The sequence below is a fragment of the Meriones unguiculatus genome, chromosome 1 (genome assembly GCF_030254825.1).
Source record: "Meriones unguiculatus strain TT.TT164.6M chromosome 1, Bangor_MerUng_6.1, whole genome shotgun sequence".
Classification (NCBI taxonomy): domain Eukaryota; kingdom Metazoa; phylum Chordata; class Mammalia; order Rodentia; family Muridae; genus Meriones; species Meriones unguiculatus.
Genome location: NC_083349.1, coordinates 178677704 through 178702707, shown reverse-complemented (window position 1 = coordinate 178702707; position 25004 = coordinate 178677704). Strand labels below are relative to the sequence as shown.

At 49.7% G+C, this 25004-nt stretch overlaps 1 protein-coding gene across 4 annotated transcripts in view; it reads left to right on the top strand.

The window, feature by feature from the left end:
- Positions 1–18763: 18763 nt before the first annotated feature.
- The window catches only part of Grik4 (glutamate ionotropic receptor kainate type subunit 4), a 426381-nt gene continuing 420140 nt past the window's right edge, over positions 18764–25004 (top strand). Inside the window, exon 1 of one of the 4 annotated variants that reach the window (XM_060372150.1) lies at positions 18764–19300. The gene's annotated coding sequence lies outside the window, so the exon portion shown is untranslated. The remainder of the gene's footprint in view (positions 19301–25004) is intronic. The other 3 variants (XM_060372148.1, XM_060372145.1, XM_060372146.1) reach the window with 3 other exon arrangements.

Genomic DNA, 25004 nt, shown 5'->3' with positions numbered 1-25004 from the left:
ACTCAGTCAACAAGGAGCCAGTAACTCATCTTCCTGCCAGGGACACTTGAGCCCTTCCTACTGCTGGTGACTCCTTCGCTGTGGAGACCGTGTGGAGACCAGTCTTGTGGTCCCTGTGAAGGACCAAAGGAGTATGAGCAGCTGCCATTGCCCTAGAAACGAGGCAGCCTTGTCCCTGGTTTTTGAAGCAGTGGTGGGTTGGGCATGGCCACACATAGATTAGACACCAGTGCTCTAATCCTGGCCCTGAAGCTGAGGAAGGCAGATCCCTTGAGTTTAAGACCAGCCTGGTCTACATAGTCAGTTCCTGGCCAGCCAGGGCGACATAGTGGGAACCTGTACTTTGTTTTGTTTTAGCTTTAACCTGTGGTTTTTTGGTATATCATTACTTTAAAGAAAACTTGGTATGGCACATTTCTTTTGCTGTTTTCATCATTTTTAAGTGGAGAGATGCGTGTGCCAGCTCTTGTGGCACACTTGGAGAAAGTGGTTTGCTGCTGCCTACGTGAAGAGACATTGTCTTCTGTCCTTCCTGCCCAGCACTGGTTCCCTCAGGAGGAGTGGTTCTGATTGTTTGTGGATGCCATTCATCCAGAACGCTGCTGACTGACCCTGGTGTTCTGTGTCTTTTGACATGGAGGTGTGATTTTACTCATCCTTGGCATAGTGGTTTAATTCTCAAACATCCTGGGGTGCATTGGTTGAAAAGCCTGTTAAGATGCTTAATAAAACCTGACGAGTATTTTGGAATATATTTCAGTTAAAACCTTTTAGAAATTAGAGAAATTCTCCCAAGGGGGCTGCACTCTAAGCCCAATTAAGAACATGTCCTGCCTTTCCAGAGGACTAGAGTTGGGTTCCCCGGTGGCTTATCACCATCTGTAACCCCAGCTCCAGGGGATCTGGCCGGCACCTGTGTTCTCGTCCTAGTCGTCTTAAGAAAGTAATTGCTGACTCCTTGACATAGCTAAGAGGTACACAGGCCACACAGTGCCATCAGTCCCCACCCCTTGTCCTTGTCAAGTGATCTTGACTAGGTGCCGTCTGGGTTTGCATTTTCTCACATGGATTCAGTATAGGAGATTGAGTCAAAAGCCAATTTATTATACATTCAAAGAAGATCACCCTTACCAGGTAAGGTGACAAGCTATGTAAAGGTATTAAAATTCCACACAGACCTCTCCTTATGAAAAACAAGTTACACAATTACCAGATTTCATTTGTGTGACCTCACACAGGGTTTTGAGACTCCATCTCAAGCTCAAACCCAACAAACAAGCCTCAAAAAAAAAACACCTTAAAGACAATAGACTAGTATACATAATCAGAACACAAATGCACAAAGATGATGGCTGGGATCGGGGGATGGCTTGGATTAAGCAGTTGCTGGCCAGGTATGCAGACCAAAGTTTGGCTTCTAAGAACCCACATACAGGTGAACTAGCAGTCTACTTAAAATTTCACCCTCAGGCAGAGACTCAGGTGTTTCATAGTGAACTGACTAGCTAGATTAGCCATCTCACAGCTCTGGGTTTGGTTGAGAGCCCCTGCTGCAGGGAATAAGGTAGAGGACTGATTGAAGATCATTGCACCTTTTGAGCTCCACATGCAGTGCACTCGTTCTTGATAGAACACACACGGGAAAATGGGAAAAGGAAACCATGGTGACCCCCCCATTCATATTTTGTATCTTTAAAATGTGTATATGTCCGTGTTCATATGTGCAGTGCATACGTGTGTGCAGACACCAGAGGACAACCCCAGGTGTGGATCTCCAGGTGTGGAGGTGTCCCATCTCCTTTGAGACAGTCTCTCTTCAGCGTAGAACTCAGTGATCCTCCTGTCCTAAACTGGGATTACAAGAGTGTACCACCACGATGGCTCTTATATCCCAGAATGTAGCTGATATGCTTAGCAAAGTAATGGATTTTCCTTTACACTTGGAATTTAAAGTTTATTGATGGGAAGAAAATATACACACAACTGGAAAAGGTAATGACAGTTAAGTGTAAACCTATAGGGTAATTTTATTTTTAAAAGAATCCAGTTTATACCAGGCATAGTGTCACATACTTTTAATCCCAGCACCAGGGAGAAAGGGGCAGGTGAATCTGTAGGCTCAAGGCCATCATGGTCTACATAGTGAGTTTCAGAACAGGCAGGACTTACATAGAGCCTGTCTCAAACAAATTTAAAAAGCAATAAAATCCAGTTTACAGGGATTGGGGTGATGGCTCAGTTGGTAAAACAATAGCCTCACAAACATGAGGACCGGAGTTAATTCCCAGGCACTCATGCGGAAGGCAGGCAGGGGAGTTGAGGAATAGCTGAGCATCAGCCGAAGAGAGACAATGAAGTCCCGTCTCTGTTCTACCTCTGTCCTCAGCAATGGCCTTAATGAAATGGAGGGAGTTCTCAAGCGCTGAGTCCCCAGAATATGAGCTAGCTGGACTGATGAGTTGGCCAACTGATGTACTACTGTGAGGATGGTTCTAGCCTGGAGAATAAGTCCCAGAGAACTCGGAAGCTTTCATGCCATCATACATTTACAGACTTAACAGCTCAAGTGAAAAGAGGTGGGATTATTTATTGTCATCATACAGAGCCTAATGTTTGCTCCTTCTGGGGGCATTTGCTTTCTAATGGGATTAGGTGGGGACGGTTCTGGATCTTTAAACATGAGTTATGATTAACTTAAATGCTCAACTTTTCCCTTCATCTCTCTTCAAAGATACATTGAGCGGAATTGCAAAATCAAGGCCGGGCAGACCTAGGAAATGGAAATAAGAATCTTGTTATCCAGAGCCAGAACAGCTGGGTAGAGGTGACTAAAGAGGCCATTGATTAATTGGCTAACTTATTCCCAGCTTTGTTCTAGAGAGCATGGGCTTGCTGGGTGTTTGATGATAGCTTGAAGAAGGGATGAGGGGAAGGAAAAAGAAACATGGGCCTTGGGATCCTTGCAGTGTTTGTTGCCACGCTCTGCGATCTTTTTCTTTCCAGCTGCCTGGTGTTCCTGTCGCTGTATTTCCAGTGTAACCAGGTCATTTTTGCCAAAAGTCTCCACACTAAACACCTGCAGAACTGCTTCCTCCACTCTCCAGTCTGCTGCACACACGTTGAGTTCCAAAGACAGCCCTCACCATGCTGCTTCCCACCCAAGAGCCTACATAGACTCTGGCTACCGCCCTGGAGAATAAATTCCTCAGTCTCTGAGATGTGTTCCTCATTTTCTCAGGCAGCTTTATTTCCCTCCACGCCCCACTGTGACCTGTTCTGAAGGAAATCAGCCTCCTCCCCATCTCCCTGACCCGCTGTTCTAGGTCCCGACAGCCTCCACTCTCCGTCTCCCAAGGTCCAAATGCACCCATTTCCCTTCAGCTGTCCCTGTTTGGCTTGAACTTTCTATTTCCTGTCACCACCAGTACCTGCCCTCTGTGCCTCCCGTCTGACACCCTCATTTTAGTAATATTAGTACTTTTGAGTGCTCATTCTGTGAAAGGTAACCAGCCACTTTTTTTGGGGGGGGGTAAAGAACTTCAGAAAATTGAAAAATGTCAGTTCTGCCTTATTGAGTATAAATTGTTTTCAGGTGCTGTGCTCTTGACAGACACCGCCTGCCCTCCTCACCTGGAGGCAAATGCATGTCACCTTTTCACAGAGAAGGCTGCTGAGGCTGTAGTGATTATGAGGCACACCTTGACGGAAGAAGGGTGCAGGAAGTTGCCTTTGTTACTGGCTGCAGAAATAGCTTCTTGCTTAAAAGTGCTTAGAGTCAGTTAAGCATTCGTGCACCTGTAAGGCCAGCATTCCGAAGACCATGATCATGAGGAGCATGAGTGAGTGACTAGCCTGAGCCACATAAAGACACCCTGTCTTAGAAAACACACACACACACACACACACACACACACACACACACTCATGTTCCATAACATTCACCACTTAAAAGTGTAAAGCTCAGTGGTCATTTTTTTTCAACCATAATTACAATTCTAGAATATCTCCTCACCACTAACATCCTTCCTTCTTAGCCTCTAGCAAGTCCTTTCTGTCCCTGTGGATTTACCTATTTGTATTTCACACAGGTGGATCATATACTATGTGACCTTTCACGACCAGCTTCTCAGCATGAAGCTATTTCATGTGTCATGTGTCAGCACGCCACTCCTCTCTTTGGGCTAACTAATACTCCATTGTATGGATAGATCACATCTTGTGCACCATCATGTGCTGAGAAATTCTCTAAAGTACTTGCAGTCTTGGACTTGTGTGAGCACAAGGCTCCTGGCGTGACTCCAGCTGGAACGTGTGGCTGGAGCGCCACCTGGCTCTCGAGCCGCTGCTGCACTCTGAGGCTTCCTGGCGGACATGCCTAAGTTGACTCTCCACTCCTAACTGAACTTCACCGGTGGCCAGAGCTGAACTGTGTCTGCCTTCAGGGCCTCTCTCCCCAAGGCCCTTCCAGCAACATCAACCGCTTGGGTCTCCAAATTAGTTCCAGCCTCTTCCTCTTCTCTGAGTTGCATTTTCCTCTGCGCCGATGGCTGTGAATTGCTTGTTACGTCACTTTTCATTTCATCCCTTTGCCAAGCTTAAGGCTCTGGTTTGGCTGTCACAGTAACCTTCCATGGGCCGCCTCTTTCCACTCCTTTGTGTTCTGTCCTGCTCAGGCGGTCCTTCTAAGGTCTAGCTATGCCCTTCCAGAGATCAGATGCCTGGCATGAGGAGGAACCTTGTCAGGATTTCTACACAGTTCCAGGGGTAGATAGCTGCAAGGGAGGGAGGATGGCAGGAAAGTGATGCAAGTGATGAGTATGTGTTAGTCTGTGCACGTGTGTGTGTGACAGGATATGTACGAGAGTATGAGCATGTGTGCTTGTGTGAGTGTATTTTTTGTGTGTTTATGTGAGTGTGCATGCATGAGAGTGTGTTAGTGTGTGCACATATGAGTGTGCAGACGTGTGTGTGTGAATGTATGTCTGAGGGTATGTGAGTGCTTGTGTGTGTGTGCATGTGTGTGTGTACCTGTGTTAGTGTTAAGTTGGAGCCAGGTTCAGTGGCATATGTCTGCAGCCTCAGCTGCTCTGGAAGGCTGAGGCAAGAGGATTACGTGAGTCTGAAAGTTTGAGAGCAGCCTGGGTGGAATAGGGAGTAAGATTCAGTCTTACAAACAAACACAGAAGCCAAGCAAGTGAGCAAACAGCACCAGCTCCAAGTGGCATTACTCGGTGATAGGACATTTGTCTACCGTGTATAAGACCCCAGGTTCAGCTCCAGCGTGAGGGGAAAATCTGGAGGAAAATGAAGCATTTCTCTGTTCCCAAACCCAAGTGACACTCAGTGCTCCACCCTCCATCTGTGACACTGAGGCTGCTGAAACTCCCAAGGGCACTTCACATACACACAGCTGGCGGCCACTCTGGTGTCTTGAGACCTGCAGTTGTACGAAGACAACTTGGTTTTGGACACTAGAAGGTCCTGACTTAGCCACTTCCTAACAAGTATGATATAGGGCAGGGGTGTTCACCTCACTAAGATTCAGCTGAGTCATGTGCATGGAGGGGGGGGTGATTGTATCCACCTTGTGGGCTGTGTTCTGAGGTACAGTCATCTAGAAGATTCCAGTCATCTCGAAGAAGCCATTTGTTATATTATGTGTCTATTGCAATCCTGGAGGCACAGAGACACGCACACAGGATCCACTTGATAAATGGGAACAATTGGTGTTCTATTATTTCTCACCTACTCCTCCCAGCATAAGATTCTTTGTGAGAGTTCAATTATGCCCATTTTCTTAGTTGCCTGAGAGCCTCAAAAGTCTATTGCACCAAGGTGAGGAGCACAGGATAACAACAGAATTGGAGTAAGCTATGAAAACGTAGAACTCGTTTTGCTTTCTAAGAATCTCAGTAAGGTTTATGGATGCAGCTATACCTGGCCGGTTTGCCAGTGACTCCATTTTTCCCTTCAAGGTACGCCATGTGCAGGCTGTCCAAGGCACTCTTGTGATGGCCAGCCTGGAACCCTGGGAGCTTCCTATTGATTTCTCTTCCCCCTTCCTAACCAGGACCCAGTGTTTACTTCGGAAGTCAAGGGCAGTTTCGCTCAGCATCGGGCAGCGGGTGTGAGCCTTCCAGCGCATCCCCACGGTCCGTGGTGACTGGAAGGTAGAACTACAATCCAGTTTGTAAAATGTGAAAGTGACAAGGAGCTGTTTCCTCCGTCTGTCCGTCCTCCTAGCCTCCGACATCTTTCCCTTGCTCTGGCTACGATTAGACAAACACTGTGAAATGAGATGGGACCAGAAACCCAGACAGGAGACAATTTATTTAGGTTCAGTCGTCTAGAAGATTCCATAACCTTTTATAAGCCATTTGTTATATTATGTGTCTATTGCAATCCTGGTGCTGGCTGAAGATGTCTTTTGTATTGCTTCATAAAACACTGTAATAAACCCAATGGAAGCAGCCCTCAGTAGCTTGGCACAAAGGGCACCCCCTCCCGCCTTGCATTCCTTGTTTTCCACTCCCCACCCGGACTCACTCCCTGTGGGGCGGCCACAAATCACTAGAATACAGTCCATAGAAATCAACCAACCTCCCATCCCCAGCCCGCTTTGTCTCGCTGGTCTGTTTGCTTCCTTCCGGATGTCAGCGGGGTGAAATATTTCTCCTAATCAAGGTTTCAACTTTCTCATTGGTATTTATTCAACTCTGTTGAATATACTGCATTACGCTGAGCTGCATGGATGGGAGAGTAAACCTGAATTTTTCCTTCTGTTCTCTGGAGACATCATAATATTTCCTATTAGCTGAGGTTATTATTGCTTTGCTAGGGGATTAACAAGCAGTTTCTCTCCTGGAAACCATGTTGCTTCCTTCCTCCTCTGGCCCCCAAACAAAGAGTTCTGAATTAGCATGGAAACCAAGCTCGATTTCTGGACACATCCCTCCTGTCTTCGAGTCTGCTGGTAATTTGGTGTTTCCATCTGCCCATTCCCTCCGATCCTGCCTCTGATAATGTGATTAAGACCCCCAACTCCGTGGCTAAATTATTTCAGATCCTGTGTACTGCATTTTCATTATTTAGATCCAAGCTATAATTAAGGAAAATGCTGGACAAAAAGATCCCTCTTCCCTATTCTTGTCACCATGGTGTTGGCGAGACACACCATTTGGCCTCTGTATATCTGGTCTTTCATGATGATCCAGAGGAAGGGACCTTCATGTTTAGTCCAGACGGGTGATAGTGGCTTGTTTACCCTATGGGTGTACTTAACGAAACTCTACAGCTATTGTGACTGAGGCACTCCGTCTATTTTTATTCTCTAGCATCTCTTAAATGCCAACTGTATTCTCCGTTAAAAACAGTGTGGTTCTGTCTGGACTTAGTATGAGTCCTTGAACAACAACAAACAACATGGATGCTATACATCATGCTGGAGGTTATTTTCCAAATGTTTTCTCCTAAATTGTCAAGATGAAATTCCATGTATAGGGTGGATGGCTCTGAAGCCAAGCATAAACATAAAAATAAAGCATAAATGGAGAAAGATGTGATAGAATGCCGAAGAACTTTTTAATTGCATTGATTTGACCTGCAGTTTTACCTCAAGTATGGCGGTAGATTTTCAGGTGTTTGGGTCTCACTATGTTTTTCGTGCCTCAGAAATGCTCTTGATCTTTTTATTTGGCACCAGGAGAAGATGAAAACATGACTCAGGCTCAAGGAAAGGACTAGGAACCTTAAGGAGGCAGAGATGGGGTTATAGATCATTTCAGTGGTCCAGCTTGGTTGCACGGAGCGCCGTGCCTGCCGGGGTCCTGTGTGTGTGCAGGGCTGGCCGCTCGTTGTTAGAGTGGAAGTGACTTGCAAGCAGACCATTCTCCTCTAAAGGCAGAAAATGACACTTGTAATTTACGAAGCGGGGTACTTCCCTACGGTGGAGAAAGATGGGGGACAAATCTGGCGGTGTCTGTGAACTGTGCAGTACTGTGGATGTTAGAAGTCAGACTGTCCCAGTCAGGGTTCCTTCCACTCTCATGAAACATCATGACCAAAAAGCAAGTCGGGGAGGAAAGTGTTTATTCAGTTACATTGCCCCTTTGTAGTCCATCACTGAAGGGAGGCAGGACAGGAACTCAAGCAGGGCTGGAACCTGATGGAGAGGCCGTGGAGAGTGCTGCTTCTTGGCCTGCTCGGCCTGCTTTCTTATAGAACCCAGGAACCTGGCAGCCCAGGGGTGGCACCACCCTCCATAGGCTGAACCCTCCCCTGTCAATCACTAATTAAGAAAATGCTCCACCGGTCCTGCTCTTGACGTCACCTCAGACTCTCAGAGCCAGCTCGGGATATAGGGGTCCCACCTTCTCCCAAGGGTGTCCTTAGGACCAAGTACAGTGCGAGGCAACAAGAAGCTGCTAATTGTTCACTGAATCCAATTGCAGGTTGCAAGTAGAACCGAGGGATGGCCACCCTGTGCAGTAACTCCCCTGCCTTCAGCCATTTCTCCTTCCAGCTACACTATAAAACATATCTCACCTCACCACTGGATAATAATCCAGAGCTTGGGAGAGAGGAAGCCTGCTTGCTATTTTGACTATTAAATTTGTGTAGGTATTTTGCCTTGGATAGCTATTTTTTTTAAAAATTTTCAGTATATATTTTTAAAATTTATTTTTTATTAATTACAGTTTATTCACTTTGTATCCCAGCTGTAGCTTCCTCCCACCCTCCCTCCCAATCTCACTCCCTTCCTCATCTCCTCCCATGCCCCCCTCCCAGTCCACTGAGAGGGGAGGTCCTCCTCCCCTCCCAACTGACCCTAGTTTATCAGGTCTCATCAGGACTGTCTGCATTGTCTTTCTCTGTGGCCTGGTAAGGCTGCCATCACCTCAGGGGGAGGTGATCAAAGAGCCAGCCCCTGAGTTCATGTCACAGACAGTCCTTGTTCCCATTGCTAGGGAACCCTCTTGGACACTGAGCTACCATGGGCTATATCTGTGCAGAGGTTCTAGGTTATCTCCATGCATAGTCCTTGGTTGGAGTATCAGTCTCAGAAAAGACCCCTGTGGCCAGATTTTTGGTTCTGTTGGTCTCCTTGCAGAGCTTCTGTCCCCTCCAGGTCTTTCTATCTCCCCCTTCTTTCATAAGATCCCCTGCACTCTGCCCAAAGTCTGGCTATGAGTCTCAGCATCTGCTTTGATACCCTGCTGGGCAGAGTCTTTCAGAGGCCCTCTGTGGTAGGCTTCTGCCCTGTTCCCTGTTTTCTTCCTTTTCTGATGTCCGTTCCTTTTACCTTTCTGAATGAAGATTGACCATCTTACCCAAGGTCCTCCTTCTTGATTAGCTTCTTTAGGTGTACAAGCTGTAAGCACTATGCCGGAAAGATTCTGAGCTACTCTAATCCTAGTACCTTAAAAACCCACATAAAGCCAAAACTTGCCAATCGAATGACTCCTGGGGTGGCTTCTGGTCTGTCAGTCTATTCCTAAGGCCATGTGCTCAGTGGCATCTTCTTCTCAGCCATGTGGCTAGTAGATAGCTATTTTTGCTCTTATTTTTCAGGCCAGTTTTCAGGTTTTTTCCACACCTTGTTTGTAAAAAAGATTATTTTATTTTAAAATTATGTGTATGTGTAGGTATGTGCACATGAATGCAGGTGCCTTCAGAGGCCAGAAGGGGGCAGCAGATCTCCTTGGAGCTGGAGTCATGGTGGTTGTGAGCTGCCTGATGGGGTTCTGGGAATTGAACTTGTTTGTTTGCAAGGGCAGGAAGTGCTCCTAAGCACTTAGCAGCTGAACTATCTTTCCAGGCCCCAACCAAATATTTAAGACAACCACACAGTGGCCTTAGTCAGCATTTGAAAAGCAATATGTCCAAAGTTGGGTGACAATTGGGATTCATCTGTTTTAGAAGAACGAGGTATTGTTTATGTTTTGGAAAGACCCTGCTGTTTCAGGTTGCAGCCCTCCCAGTCCAGATTGCCATTTTGAGCTCAGTGTTAAGGTGCAGGACTCCCTCTCCTCATCAGAGCCTCCTGCTCTCTGCCTGACTTCAGCTGCCGAGTGTCTCTAGACATAGATGCCTCTAACCACATTTGATAGATGGCCTTTGACATAGCTTCTTGCTAGCTCTCCCCTCCCCATGCCTATATGATAATTAGGTACTATGTTTCCGTTCAAATGATAGGAGCATGCTGCTTAATGCAAGTCAAGCATCCTTGAAGTGCCTAGTCTTAATCAATATGCACACCTATCCTTGGAGCTCCCACCCACTCCCCACGGGGTATATAGCCTTTATTCTCTGGAATTAAAGCTCCCTGAAGCGGTTTCCGGAGTGTTTTGATCTCTGTCCATGCTCCCCGGCCTTTCCAGCCTTGTGTCACATCTTGTGCCCTTCCTGACTTTGTGGGCTGGTGGGAGACATCCCCCCAGGCAGGAGGAGAACAACAATTATGTGCCCTGAACTCCACCCAAGAGCTTAATGCTCAGGGATTGAAGACCATTGTCCCTCTAGCAGGAGTCTTAATCTGACTCAGTAAAAACGCAGTAGATAAGACACGTTGAAATATCACGCTCATTTTTATCCCATCTGCTGTGTTCATTCCTCAGTGTGTATTCATGAGGGCATGTTGTTAGGTGTCCTTTTAGTATTTATTCACTTATCTATTGTGTGTATGTACATGTTCATGTGTGTATGCATTATACATGCATGCATGCAAAGGTCAGAGGTCAGCACTGGGTATCACCCTCCATCACTGTCCACCTTATTTTTCTGAGACTGAACTTGGAGCTTACTGATTTGGCTAAACCATTGGCCAGCAAGCCCAAGGATCTGACCGTCTCCACCTTTCCAATGCCATTTGCAGCCAAATTTTATTTTTGGCATGGGTTCTAGGGATTTAACTTAGTTCCTTGTGTTTACAGGGCAAGCAGTTTACCAACTGAGCCATCTCCCCAGTGCCGTGAAGTGTTATTTTAAAAACAAACACTGGCCTTTATTTTAGAACTGCCACCCTCTTGTGTGGCTATGTGATCTTTCTCAACAAGGCCATTAATGCTATTTTTCTGGTAACACTTGAGTTTGTCAATACTATTGCTGTGGTCAATAGAGCACTTAGGTAATTATTGCTTTCTGTAGTATTGAGCATCTTCACTGTACTTGAGCAAAAGTATCTGTGTTCCCAAAAACAAGGTCCAAATACACAAGCAAGTTGCTGCTGCTGGTGTTTGGAAGAAAGGGATTCTGGGAAGCTAGGCCAGGGCCGCAGAAAAGTTGTGGGTTTTTTGTCATTGTTGTTGTTTTTCTTTTTATTTTCAACAAGAAGTGTCACATTCCCCAAAGATTCATATTCTTTTTAGTCTTGAGTCAAAGGGAGACTGGAAAGTCAAGAGTTCAGAGGTGGAAAATACCTCCTCCAACTTCCCAGTTCACTGGTATGTCCTGTTCTTCATGCAGTCCTGGCAGATGGCCACCCATCTGCTTGTATACTCCCAGTGCTGGCGAGTTCATTATCTTTTTAGGCAACTCATAAATTCTTTCTTATTGAGTTAAAATCAGCCCCTCTTTGGCTTTGATTTATTGCTTCTGATTTGGAGCACGATAGGAAAGATCTTAAATATTTGAATGCAGCTTTGGTCTTTTCCAAATTTAGGTAATTAAATTCTTTGAAAATTGAGATTTTTGGGGGGTGGGGTGGGGCAGCTGGAATCTGGAAGAACGAGAGTGGGAATAATTGTGTGCTAGACTCTATAACCCTCAGCTCAAGCTTTTTGCTGCAAGTCCAGCTAGCTGAGGTATTTCAAAGCCAGGCACTGCCCACGGCTTGACTGTCCAGAGGTCCTTCATTCAGCTAGGATGAATAAGAACATGGCCTGTGTGGACAGAGTCTTGCTATCCTTTCCCTTTTGCTATTCTCATTTTACCAGGGTGTCATGCCAAATTACGTTTTCTGAAATCAGAAAGCATGCCCAGGGGGATGGAGAGATGGCTCAGAGCTTAAGAGCACTGCTTGCTCTTCCAGAGATCCTGAGTTCAATTCCCAGCAACTACATGGTGACTCACAACCATCTATAATGAAATCTGGTGCCCTCTTCTGGAGTGCAGGTGTATATGCAGACAGAACATTGCAGACATAATAAAATAACTCTTTAAAAAAATAAATACATAAAAAAATCCATTAAAAAAAGAAAGCATGCCCAGTGTTTCTTCCTGTGCCCTGTTGTGCCTAATACCTCACCTGGTAGATAGAAGGTGCTCAGTGAATGATGGCTCTGTTGAGCTGACCAAAAGGACTGGCCAGCATTCTGTTGACACACACAAGCATGTAGAAAAATGTACGTGTGAAATATAGACACATAGATACAATGCATACATAGGCACACATACTGAAATATACATGCAAACATTTTTGTGTTTTGGGGTAAACTCTGATGGCCTTGAACTTCTGATTCTCCCTCATCTAGCTCCCTACTGTTGGGATTATAGACAAGTACCACCATGCCTGATCATGCAGTGCTGGGGATCAGATCCAGGGCTTGGTACACGGTAGACAAGCATTCTACTAAGTGGCTTATATCTCCAGCCCTGTGTGCACAGTTGAAAATAACAAACCTTCACATAACCTCCTAACAGCCCTATGTCACTTCCAGATGCTTCACACGAAGACTTAATGCTGTCATCAGACAAAAATGTACCCTTTATACATTCAGGATGCCTGCTTCCTCCCTAGTATGTGATCCGCCAGTAATAAAGAAACTGCCCTCTTATTTTTTATATCCCGGGGCAGGTCATTTCATGGAGATGACAGACCCTTTGCTCAATACTGCTCATGTGACAAGGTTTGCTCATGGGCAGTACATGCTGCCCATCTCTCCACCTTCTTGCCTCCTGGTCTGGTCCTGGCCAAAAGTGTAATCTGTTCTGTCATTCTTGTGGGTGGAGAGAGAAGACAACTGCAGATCTGGGAGATAAAGCTCACGTTTTACCCCAGCTGAGCCAGAGGGCCATCACGCTTTCTTGCTGCGATCATTGTCCAGCTCCCTCTAGGCGGCGGGCTTCCTACCTGAGCCAAAAGCTGGACAGTGTGAGGCTCAGCCCAACTCCGTCATTTCCTTCCTGGGTGCTTTATTTCTCTACTGTGGCCGAATGGCTAGCCTAATGGAACCAATTGAGGAGGGCATCACATTAGGAGAGGTTGCTGTGACAGAGGGCCTCTTTGATGGTGGGACAAGATGGATGCTAGCATCCCTTTCCCAGACCAGCCCGGTTGTGGAGTGGACCTCCAGTCACGGTGCAGATGGGACTTCGAGTTTTTCCTTATAGCGCCGTATTCTAAAGACCCTCAGACACAACTGTCGAATTCCATAAATGGCATGCCCCTCACCACCTTTGTCCAGCTTCCCAGTCTGGACAGTGATGTGTGTTGCATGACTTTTCTTGGGTCGATGTGAGCAAGTGTTCACCCCAGACATACTGAGGAAACGATTCTGCCCAGTGCAGAATGATTAGTGACCCAGTGAGTTTGTTAGGGGTACTTAAGCTGGCACGGCGCTACAAAGACAGCGGCACCGCTCCAATTCCCACCCCAGGAGTTCTGACTCATAAAGCTGCATCCCTGGAGCTAGCTGAACAGCGGGTAGCCAGCATGGCCTATCAGACTCTCCTCTCCACAGCAATTGGTATGATAACTAAGCTCAGGGTGTATCAAATGTTTATATTTTGGGAGCTCCCCGAGTTTTTAAGTGTGTTTTTCCTGAGCCACTTAGGTTTTGCTTGCTTTTCTGAGTCTTTGCAAGGAAGTAGCTACCCAATACCGTGCCCCCAAGTCAGCAGCACACAGAATGGAGCACAGCAAATATCTGAAGCTGAACACAGAGGACCTCCATCTGCAGTACCCCGTGACCAACCCCAAAGGGCAATTTATGGGTCAGCCTTGATGCAGCTTTGCTTCTGATCCTAACAAGAGATTAATTTTTACAACCTCTAAAAAAACCCACTGTTTTAAAAAGTTTTAATTACATGTATAGGTAACTGAACTGAAGGTGCCCCAGGGGGCCGGAGGGGCCAGGCGCCCCTGGAACCGAAGTTACAGGCACCTGTGAGCTGCTCACCGTGAGTGTTGGGAATCGAACTGGGGTCCTCTGGAAGAAGAGCAGTATGCGCTCCAAACTGCTGAGAAGCCCCAGGGCTTTCTTGAAGAACCGAAGGCTGAATCGGTTTCTCTCTTTTGCCGAGTAAGAAGTGGACAGGGAGACACACGCAGTGGAGGTCAGTCAGGGCCTCACACTGGGGGCCAGAGCAGGGCTGCAGAGCTGACACTCTCGGACACCTGTCGAGGGCGATCTGGATTTTCATTTTCATTTCGGTGTGAGTGTTCAATCTTTATGCCCAGACTAATGAAATGGAGAGAAGAGGTGCTGGGGGAAGGGAGCCGCATTCTAATACAGCTGTCAGCTGTGGGGAGAAGCTCTTTCACACTCCACGGAGCCTGTGCTGCCAGCGTGGCTGAGCAAGGTAGAGGTGTGAGGTTGGGGAACTATGTGTGTTCCCCTCACAGGCCACACACATTTGTTCTTTGCCAGTATGTGTTCATCACGTCATTGGCCAAAGACACCATTTAGCCCAGTCTTTTAAAGCTTGAGTAAGAACCAAAGACTATTTCTTCTTCAATCATTAATTCTGCTTACAAACTTGTTTTGTTAGGCATTATCCTTTACGGACAAGCCGTGCCTCCCTCCAATAGGTGGCAAGAGGAACACAGGATTACTTTTGATCTGGAATTTGAACAACGTGCTCTGATAGGGTCAAGGGACTACACTGCAATATGGGTGTATAGTCAGGCTCTTACTTCCTTTAACCCCAAGCTTCTTCAAAATGAACAACTTCAGGTCTAGATTTTGCAGACATCAAATGTAACGAGCACCGATCGTGTCATGGTTGCTGGGTAGATAACTTTTACCTCACCCAGCACCAGTCTGATATGTAAGAATTGTGCCCACTAACCCTTCTTCTGTATAGCTCATACTCTTCTTGTGAACTAGTGGCTAACCTTCCCAGGGACTTGGGGAAAGAAACTGCAGGTGTATGTGATAGGTGGAGGAGCAGCCCACAGCAAAACTCAGAGCTTGGCTGGTGCAGCTGCCAGCGCAAGCCCAGGGGGCTAAGAGCAGGGAACAGGTAGCGCTGAGCCACTCTGCAGAGATGGCTGACAATCCAAACAGGCAGCACCCCTCCGTTACTGGAGGACCCCAGGCAAAGGTGACAGCAACCAGACATAGGCAGGAAAAGCCTCAGGAGCAACAGGCAGAATCAAAGCTCCGGGTACAAACTGTCCTCTTGCTTGACATGTCTCCCTAGGGCCTTTGTGGTGAGAAAGGGGCTGGACCCCCTGACCCAATTGGAAACTTTTTAGGTTTGGCTTTCCCTCTGTTTTGTCTGCCAGGTTTGGCAGCTGTCTTCTGATTGGTTCTTATTTATGCCTCATTTGCATATACATAGTCAACCAATCAGGACCTACCTTGGTCCTGGGCTGTCTGTTGTCAGACCTGTGGTGGCAGAAGAAAGGAGGAAACTATTTTTGTAATTATGATGCTCTGGAGACAGACCCCTTTAAGACTCCCGCTCTAGGGACTGACCTGACCCACTCCTGAGACCTGCTCTCCACACAACTGGTCCCCAGAAACTGCTCTCAGTTGGCATCCCACGACTTGGAGGAACCTAGATCTGTAACTCTTTCTGGCAACCTCTTGGCATCGGGCTACCACCAAGGAGTTTGGACCTGTCACTGCTGTGTGGTGACCCTCTCCTATTCCAGTGGTTACTCCTGTGTAAATAAATTCCTCCTTTTTGTTCACTCGTTGCTGTCTGCCTATGTCATTATTGGCGGGGGGGGGGGGGGGGGGGCGCAAGGCAAGAGCCCAGTCGGAGACAGGAGAGCTCATTATTTCCTACTGAAGACAAAATATTCTACTTCATGGCTATAGCTGGGGCAAAATGCAAAGAGGGGAGAAGCTCAAATATAAATATGGTAGAACAAGTTTACAGGCTATTAGAGCAGACACGAAACAAATAAGTGAGCATAAACCCTAACGAGTACAAGGGAAGACCGCATGAAAAATTAGTTCTGCCGGGAAGGGATTAGATAGCAAGGTCGGAGAAGCTTCTGGCAGGGGCAAATTCCTAAAAGATTTGAATGCTAAAAATGTGCTTGTAGGGATGGAGAGACGGTAACTGCACACAAGCGCGCGCGCACACACACACACACACACACACACACACACACACTCACTGCTCCCAGGCGCTTGTGTATCACTGTGGAATTCCAGGCAGACAATAGGGTGAGCAGAGAAGTCAGAATTCACCGTTGGTTTGTTCTGGGATAGAGAGTCGTGTAGTCTGGAATTTGGACACAAGCTTAGCTGTGTAGCCATGGGTGACTTTGGACTGCTGTCTTTCCTCTACTCCCCAAGTGGGATCGCAGGCATGAGTCACCATGCCCACTTATGAGGTGCTGGGGCCTGGGACAAGCACTCTGCTCACAGAGCGGTCTCCCCAGCTCCGGGCACTTTGGTACTGCTGAAGCGTGCGGTGGTAAGAGGTGGAAGAGGGGCAGCAGGGACCTTTGGCCTGGGATGAGGCAGTTTGGACTCAACTTTACCTTTTGAGTTCTATGGGGTCCGGGGAAAGGTGGCCTGTGGTAGCTGCATCCATCTGGCAGGTGATTGAGGAAATACAGAAAGGCATCGTCAGCTACTCAAACTTGGAGCCAGTTGGAAATGGTTGGAACAGAGAGAGAGAGAGAGAGAGAGAGAGAGAGAGAGAGAGAGAGAGAGAGAGAAAGAGAGAGAAAGAGAGAGAGAGAGAGGCAGGTGATGTATGGACAAATTACTTGGTTGCTTGGGGTCTCAGTTGGCCCCATTTTTGCAGGCAGGTCATCACCAACTTGCATTCACAGGTGCTTCTGGAATAGATACAGTAGGCAATTCGGAGCAAGCACTTCTTTTGTGGCTGTACCTGAGGCCAATACAGAGAGAAGAGCTAAAAATAAACACAAGAGAACAAACTTGTGCAGGTTCCAGCAACCAGAGAACTTGGATCCACCAGCTCATCATGATGGCCAGGTACACAGAGTCCTGTCTGTCTAGCCCAGCACGGGCGCTGGCTGCGAGTGATGCTTCAGGCAACAGAGCCCCAATTCCCATCTCCTCTGCCTTTACCATTCAAGGCGTGAGGGCAGCTCTTGTTCTCTGATCTCTGCCCCTTGTGTGCGACTGAATTTGGACAAGTGGCCCTGGCTATGAGAAATACAGATGGAATCCAAGTATTGAGCACCTCATTTCCTCAGCTGACCACAGGGCGTGGGTGGGGGAGACAGGAGGTTGGCCAGAGGATAGATAAGGCAGGGATAAAGGCCGGCTTCTCTGGCACTGGTTTGCAGGGTCTCCTCGCTTCTAGGGACAGAGACATAAGGAAGACAATCCGCCCGCGCAGGAAGTGAAGAGGCCACAGCTAAGGTTACCCCTTTGCCACTAACAGATGTGGAGCTGTGCCAAGGACCCATCCCTCATGCCTTCCCTGGCTCATAGAATGAGCTTCCGAGGCCAAAGAATGAGAAGAGACGTTTTTCAGACCGAGGTATTTTCCTTTCCTGACTCTTAAGCCTCTATGGTTGTGCTGATGTTGAATTCTTCCAGTAGGCCAAGAACCGTGCATGCCACTTTGAAGTCACCGAATATCTATCACCTAGTTAGCTTCCCCTGTTTTTAGAGAGGGAACTGGAAATCAAGGGCAGGTGAAGGGGCTTATCCTGGTCACAGGGATGCCCCTGGCTGCAGTCAGCCCAGGGCAGGGACTGCGTATGTCACTCTCCTGTCACTCAAACAAACAAGTTCTAGCATTCTGAGGCAGGGAAAGGCTCTGCAGTCACCTCAGGAGGGGAATGGCCCGCGGGCCACCTTAAACTCATTCATGAGACGGGGGTCAGGTTCACCTTGCAAAGCTGATGTGAAAGCTTTTGGAAATGACACTCGAACGAATGGCATAGTCTCGATACACATAAACTGTTAAAAAATCCTGGACCGGAGAAGTGGAGGCCTATCCAGCACGGAAAATCCCGTCCGATATGGCACGGCTCCTGGTCAAAAGCCCAGTCTGGGAGTGGAGGAGGGAGACTAAGATCCCTCCCGGCAGGTAACGCAATCTTGCTGGTTCCTCCTCTCCGTCCTCCCCTCCCTCCCATAGGCAGTGTCAACAAATATCCTGGAGTCCGCGTACTGCCTCTCCAGGACCTCGACCCAAGTATGTCTAGAACAACCCTTCACAGAGACTTCAGCGTTTGCAGGTGGATGGGTGTGAGGGCAGAGTGTAGAAGATGGGGAGGCTGGTATAGATGACTTCCGGGTTTGTCCAAGGCTGAGACGCTGGGTTTGAAACGAGGAGCTAATAGGTCTGAGGCAGTCACCTGTCCCTCCTAGTCCCCTGCCCTCCCCCCTTTAGCCTCCTTTTGCAGGCTGCTATGATGTAGTTAAAAGGAGGTCTGTATGCATAAACCAGTGGACTACCAAACGCGAGCTGTAGTTCTTTGGTCTCCTGAAACACTGTGGTCTACCTGGCCAAGGCTAAAGCAAAGCCTCCCCCAGCTCCGCGCCACCACCGAGGAAGCCTCGTCCCTCGCTCTGGTCCCTAAAAACGCCACCAGGAGTCGCCCTTCGCCCGCCGAAGTGGGCCAGCCTACTAACTCCTCCGGGCCGGGGCGGGCTGCCCCTTGGCGCCGGGAGGTGGAGTGTGCCCCGGCTTCCCACTTGGACTCAGTCCTCTGCAGCACCCACCCGGAGCTCCCCGTCCCCGGCCCGTCGCCGCCCGCTCGGCCCGACCCGGCGGCTGCAAGTTTAACCCGGGCTGCCCTGGCCCCCGCCGCCGCTCCGCCCGCTTACCTAGGCCCGGATCCCCAGCTAAAGGCCCCGCCAGCAAGCGGAGACACGGGCAGCCGCTGCCCCGAAGGGACGCCCCCTCCCCGGCCGGTCGCTTGTGGGGCCGCCGCAGTTCCCGCACTGCCCGCCGGGCGGCGCCCCAGCGCCTCTCCGGGCGCCTCCCGCGCTGCCCGCTCCCGGCTCGCTCGCAGCCGGACACAGACTCTGCCTTCGGCTGCTGGCGGATCGAGCTGGAGCCGCCGCCGCTGCAGCGGAAGAAAAAAAAAAAAAAAAAAAAAAAAAAAAAAAAAGGAAAACAACAGCCGGGCCGCCGGCCGAGCAGCGTCGGGTCCCCGGCTCGGCGCCCAGAGTGCGGAGCCGCCCAGGTAAGGGCAGCGGCCCCCGCGCCGCCCCCGGCCCGCACCCTGTGCTGTCCCCGCGCCCCCCGGGGCTGCGCCGCACCCCGACTTCTGACGTCTCCACCGTTACCTCCCTCTGGGCCGCGGCCCGCACCCTGCCTGGCCCCGCTCCCTCCTCCAGCCGCCCAGTCTCCTGCACTCCGATGCCTGCGTCCCCCCGATTCTCCGCCAAGCCCCCCGCCACCTTGCCCCGTACTTCCTCTAGTCTCCATCCCCGTCTGCTTCCCCCTGCGCATCCTCTCCTCAGCTCCAATCCTCCCGCTGTGATCCTCCCTCTTCCCAGTCCAACTCCCAGCCCAGCCTCTGCCCCCTGCAGGGATGACAGCCCCTTCCAGATGCTGGCGATTCTACCCCGCCTCGTCACCCTCGCTTTCTCCTGCGGGCCGCTCTTCTCCGCCACAGTCCCCTGTCAGACCAGCCGGGCTCCTGAGCCCCCTTCCCCCTTCCCTCTTTGCCGTCTGTCTTGACCGCCCCTGCTCGGGCCCTGGACTCCGGCCACCACCACACCCCCAACCCTGCACGCTGTCTTGCTTTGGGCCAAGCCAGCGTCCTATCAGAAATGACCCTCCTTCTCGCGACTGATGGGCCTCTTAGCCATCCCACCCTACTTCACCCGAGTAGGAAGTGAGGGAAAAACTCCGGAGACCTGCATTGGGCGCTGGAGGGGAAGGGGGCTAGGTGGAGGGGGAGGGGAGCTCAGGACGTGTTCTTCAGTGACGACCCGGCAAAGCTTGAGTGGCTCCGACCTGGAGGGGGGTGGGGGGTGTCAGGGTGATGGCTGGGGCAGGGGGTTCGTCCAAGGCGCCAAGAGCACCTGTGCCTCCCTCCCCCGGCTCCCTGGAGCTGAGGAAAGTGAGGGAGGAGGTGGAGCCTGGGGAGAGTTGGCCAAGGGCTTTCGGGTTGGGGGAGGCGCGACCGAAGGGATAAACAGGGCCCTCTGGCCAGGTTGCCTGGCAGTGGCCAGGCTATGCAGGCTGAACTGGTCCCTGCCTGGACCTTGGGCTGTATGGCTCTTGGCATCTGTACTTGATGCTGCCATCTTCCTCTTGGTGCTGTTGTCTGGTGATGCCACGCGGTGCCACCTCCCTGCCTCCCTCCAGTGGCTCTTCTGGGCATGTCTCCCAGGGGCTTGGGTTGTCTGGAAAGAGGAGGGGAACTCTAGCTGGGCCTGGCCACTGGGCCTGGCTAGTAGGTATCTCTTAAGACAGAGCAGGAGGGCTGAGGATTGGCCAAGAGGATTGAGCCCTGCCAGGAACAAAGAGAACTACCTTATTATTATTATTATTATTATTATTATTATTATTATTATTATTTTTGGCTCCCACGGGCCCTTTGGTAGTAGTGTGCCTTCCAGGAGTACCTGGAAAGGCTAGCCTTGCATCCTCTGGGGCAGCGCTGCTGCAGGGGTGTAGCTTGCTTGGGGAGGGAACAATTCTTGCCTTAGTTCTGGAATGTGCTAGTGGTGGCAAGGGGCTGAAGAGGTCGGCTGTGTTCCAGCCCTGCCAGGGAAGGAAGCCCCCGGAATTCCACTGGGCATCCTCAGGCTGGCTTTATTTGCAAAGGCACCAGCTCATGTTTCATCGTTAATCAGGTTTATTATTTTCCTCACTGGCTGGATGTGTTCCTCAAGGTCATGACCCTTTAGAGAGTTAATCTAATATGCACACGGTACAGTGTCTGGGTTTGTTTAATTTTCCAGATTATATTCTTTTGTGTGTGTGTGTGTGTGTGTGTGTGTGTGTATGAGTGGCCTGGGCTGGCCCACCAGCCTTCTGTGTGTCTGTCTTTCCAGCTCCACCTCCTATTTTCCTCGACCTGTTATTGGAGACCTGGAGGCAGGGTTGGTTCTAGCAGGAGGGGAGAGAGCAGATCTGATGGAGGGGGGAGTTGAGTTTTCGTGTTTTCCCCACTTTCTCCTGTAGACATCTCAATCATTCACTGAAGCTTTCCCAGCTCTGAAAGTTTCTTCTAAAGCCCTTACTCTGCAGTCTGGGCTCCCTTAGAGTGCAGAGGGAACTATCGAAAGATTGAGGGAAGTGGCTCCTTCTCTAAGGAGATGCAGGAGATCCTGAGTTTCGGACCCTGGGGACCTCTGTCCCTACAGATAGGAAGAAGGCTGACCAGGCCTGGGTGAAGCAGGAAGCCCCGAAGGAGGCTAGAGCGGTTGATGAGGAGGGTAGCTGTGCTTTGTGCCTGGGAAGAGGGTATGCTTGTCCTCCTGCAGAGGGCTCATCCCTTCTGAGTGACAGACTCCTGCAGGCCTCTGAATGTCGCACAGGAGGCCCACTTCAGTCTTAGTAGCATTTGCTTTTGACTGCCAACAGCCTCATAAAGAGTCCTACTGATTGACCCACAGGAACTTGGGCTCAGAGGGTGACCATTGCCCCAGGCCGGGTTTGCAGTCCAGTGTTCTTGGGCAGGTCCTCACCTGTCTCAGCTGCCTGAAAGCCCCTCCCAGCTTATGCTCTTCCCTTTTCTTTGTTTGTTTGTTTGCTTGGTTTTTCCAGACAGGGTTTCTCTGTGTAGCCTTGGCTGTCCTGGACTTGCTTTATAGACCAGGCTGGCCTCGAACTCACAGAGAGCCTCTTGCCTCTGCCTTCCTGAGTGGATCACACAGGCATGCCCCATCATGCACGGCTAACTCTTCCTTCCTTCTTTCTTTCTTTCTTTCTTTCTTTCTTTCTTTCTTTCTTTCTTTCTTTTTTTAATAGTCTCTCTATCATCAGTGTGGCTTCCAAAGTGGGTTCTCACAGGTAGGTTACCCTATTTCAGGAGCTCTCAGTACCCATGGGTTACAGGATATGGAGCAGAGACCTTTGCTAGGAATCGAAGGCCTTCTGTATGTGGGTCCCAGCGTCATGCCATGCTGTGGCCTCAGGAGTGAACTGTGCAGACACCCTTATGGTCTCATCCACCATCCACGCTTGCCTCCCTTTCTGCCCTGTTCCAACCTCCTGCGCAGCCTTCATGGCATGACTAGAACCTTCCATAGCATGGAAGAGTAGAAGCCCCAGCTGCTAGGTGGAGACAAATCTGAGTTTCCATCCCCACGTGATTCCCTGCATGACCTTGGCCGAGTTGCCTGACCTCTCTGAGCCTCACTTTCCTCACCTGTAAAAAACCAGGAGAGGCTCTGCTTCAGAAACCCGGCACCTCGGAATGTGAGGACATGGGGATGTGATTTGTCATGAGCCAATGACAGCTCAGGTGGGCATCTAGGGGGATTCCCTGCGTGGCCCCTCCTCCTCTTTCTCTTTATGGGTGGGGTCAGCTACTACTAGTCCTGCCTGGTGTTGAGAATGGTCTGTCCTTGTTGGTGTCCCCACCCAGTCCCTCAGTCCCTGGAGAGGCCCCGGAGAAGCAAGGCCTTTGCCTGACACCTGTCCACATTCCCCATCCTCCAGCAGAGCCCTTCAGGCCCTGTAACCTGGCTCTGCTCACAGTGGGGGGCATAAGAACTGGATGTTACTTAACTATACCATTTTGCTATGTGAAATAGAGGATTCCTTATCTTGAACACATGCAATCCGGAAAAACAATCCTATACCACAGAACAGGCTGGCTAAATTATGGGAAGGAAGGAAAGAATCAATTTAATATTGTATTGGCTGAGAACTCTGCTAGTTTTGCTCAATCACCCCACTGCCCTGTGAGTTAGATATGTGCATTTGGGTCTTTACAAACGAGGACTGTGGTCCCTGGGGAATCTCCACTGTTCCACACTCTGCCCTGTGACACAAACCAGAGACAGCTTCAGATTCCGGCTTCCTTCCTACATGTGGGCAGCATTTTCTTTCAAAAGCAGGAATAGCTGGGCACCCCATTTCCTTACCTGGAGCCTGGTGTATTCATGAAGTCCCTTGGATGGACAGGGATCCATCTACCCTTCTTTCTACCCATATAGGATTCGGGTGGAAAGCATGGAGAGCAGGTTCCGGCTGAAAATGACAACTGATTCTTAGTGTGTATGTATGGATGGATGTGTGACGCTGTGTGCAGGCTGGAGCCGGCAGGGGGCTCAGGGATAGTAAGGAGAGTGAGTAGGAACTGTTCAGGCAGAGCGAGGGGAGAGGGAACAGGGTGAGTGCGCAGACTGGACCAGCCAGGTGAGGAAGTTGTGTCTGCCCCCTGGGTCCTGTCAGAGGTGCACAGACTTAGCTGAATCGGAGAAGTCCTTAAATGCCAAAGGGAAAAAGGACTCAGGCGGCTGCAGCAGGTTTGGGGGAGTTGTTGAAGGTTCTTGGGCAGACGAGTCCTATGCTGAAAGAGGGGTTGAGGGCTAAGCGGGGGTGACACTAACGGAAAGGGGGAATTTGAGTGACATTTCCAAGCATAGCAGAACGTGCAGGCAGATTGGTAAGAGCAGATGAAGGAGCAGCAAGTGTTGGGATAACTTTGAGATTTCTAGCCCAGGAGCCCAAAGAGAAGGATGATGCAGCTTTTAGAAATACGAAAGCCAGCAGGGACCCTCATTTCCCAGACTGTGTGGGGCATTTGAGGACTGGGTTGGGTGGCCTGTGAGGTTCCTGGATAGCAACACAGCAGTTCTAGGCAGAGCCGAGCCTCGGGCATGTGCTGCCAGGAGACTGTCATACAACAGGTTTGACGCTGGGCTCTCACCTCCCATCCTCCGGCCAACTCTGCTGCCCCCCTTCATGACACCTGTATCTGTGCTAGCTCATGACACTGTCCAGTGCTAGCTCATTCCAGTATCTGTCACTTCCCGGAGACCAAGTAGAGCTTCTGTCTGAGCAGGCAGAAACTACTATGTCTTTTTTTGCTCATTGAGATGTCCCCAAGTGCGACTGAGCAGGTGCAAGTAAATATTTGTCCTTCTTAAGGGGCTTCAACTCAGGCTGATCCAATGTTTGTCACAGAGACCAATGTGTAGGCCGTGATGCCCCAAGGCTGCAGGGGACAGTTCTAGTCTCAATGGTGAGACCGCACTTTCAAATTCTGTGACCCACTTCTCTTGTCTGTGTCCAGCCATGGGGTCTTGTTTGTACAGGCAACAGTCCCAGGCATTGCCAGGTCCCCAAGATGGCAGACCTCTAAGGCTGTCTGTATCCAATGGCCGTTCAGGACTAGAAAGCCTGTGAGAAGGCTGCAGACTCACTGTGAACCCAGTAAGTAGTTCCATCTCCTCCTCTGTAGCTGGTCCTCCTCCTCATCTCTATCTCATAAAGCAGTTTTAGCAGTGGGAGAGGGACGGACAGGTGGCTATGGCATTGCCTCTTAGATTGAACTTAGGATACTCGTGCTGTAGAGACTAACAAGGAAGCTGGGTTGTCCCTGGAGTCCTCCAGAGCATCTTGGGGAGGGAGGATTGCTGGGGGCCAGACGAGGGCCTTCCTCACAGTCCCCAGGGGGGAAGTAAGAAGAAACCCACCTCTTGGGACTGGGGAGTCCTAGTGCTGGCCCGAGACTAGGTGGCTAGCAGTAAATACATGTTTAGAATAGGAGTTTAAGGGCCAGAGTTAAAGAGGAGGATTTAATAGAATGAGAAATCAATAGCCCGGAGGAGGTTAAGACGTGTAAGTGAGAGGCCGGCTGTGGGGCACACTTAATAAAAAGAAAGGTTTCAGATGACGGGAAGATGGAGGTACGGCCAGGCAGAGAACTACACTGACTCCTGTCTCCTGGTGTTGAGGCAAGGAGGCTCCAGCCCTGA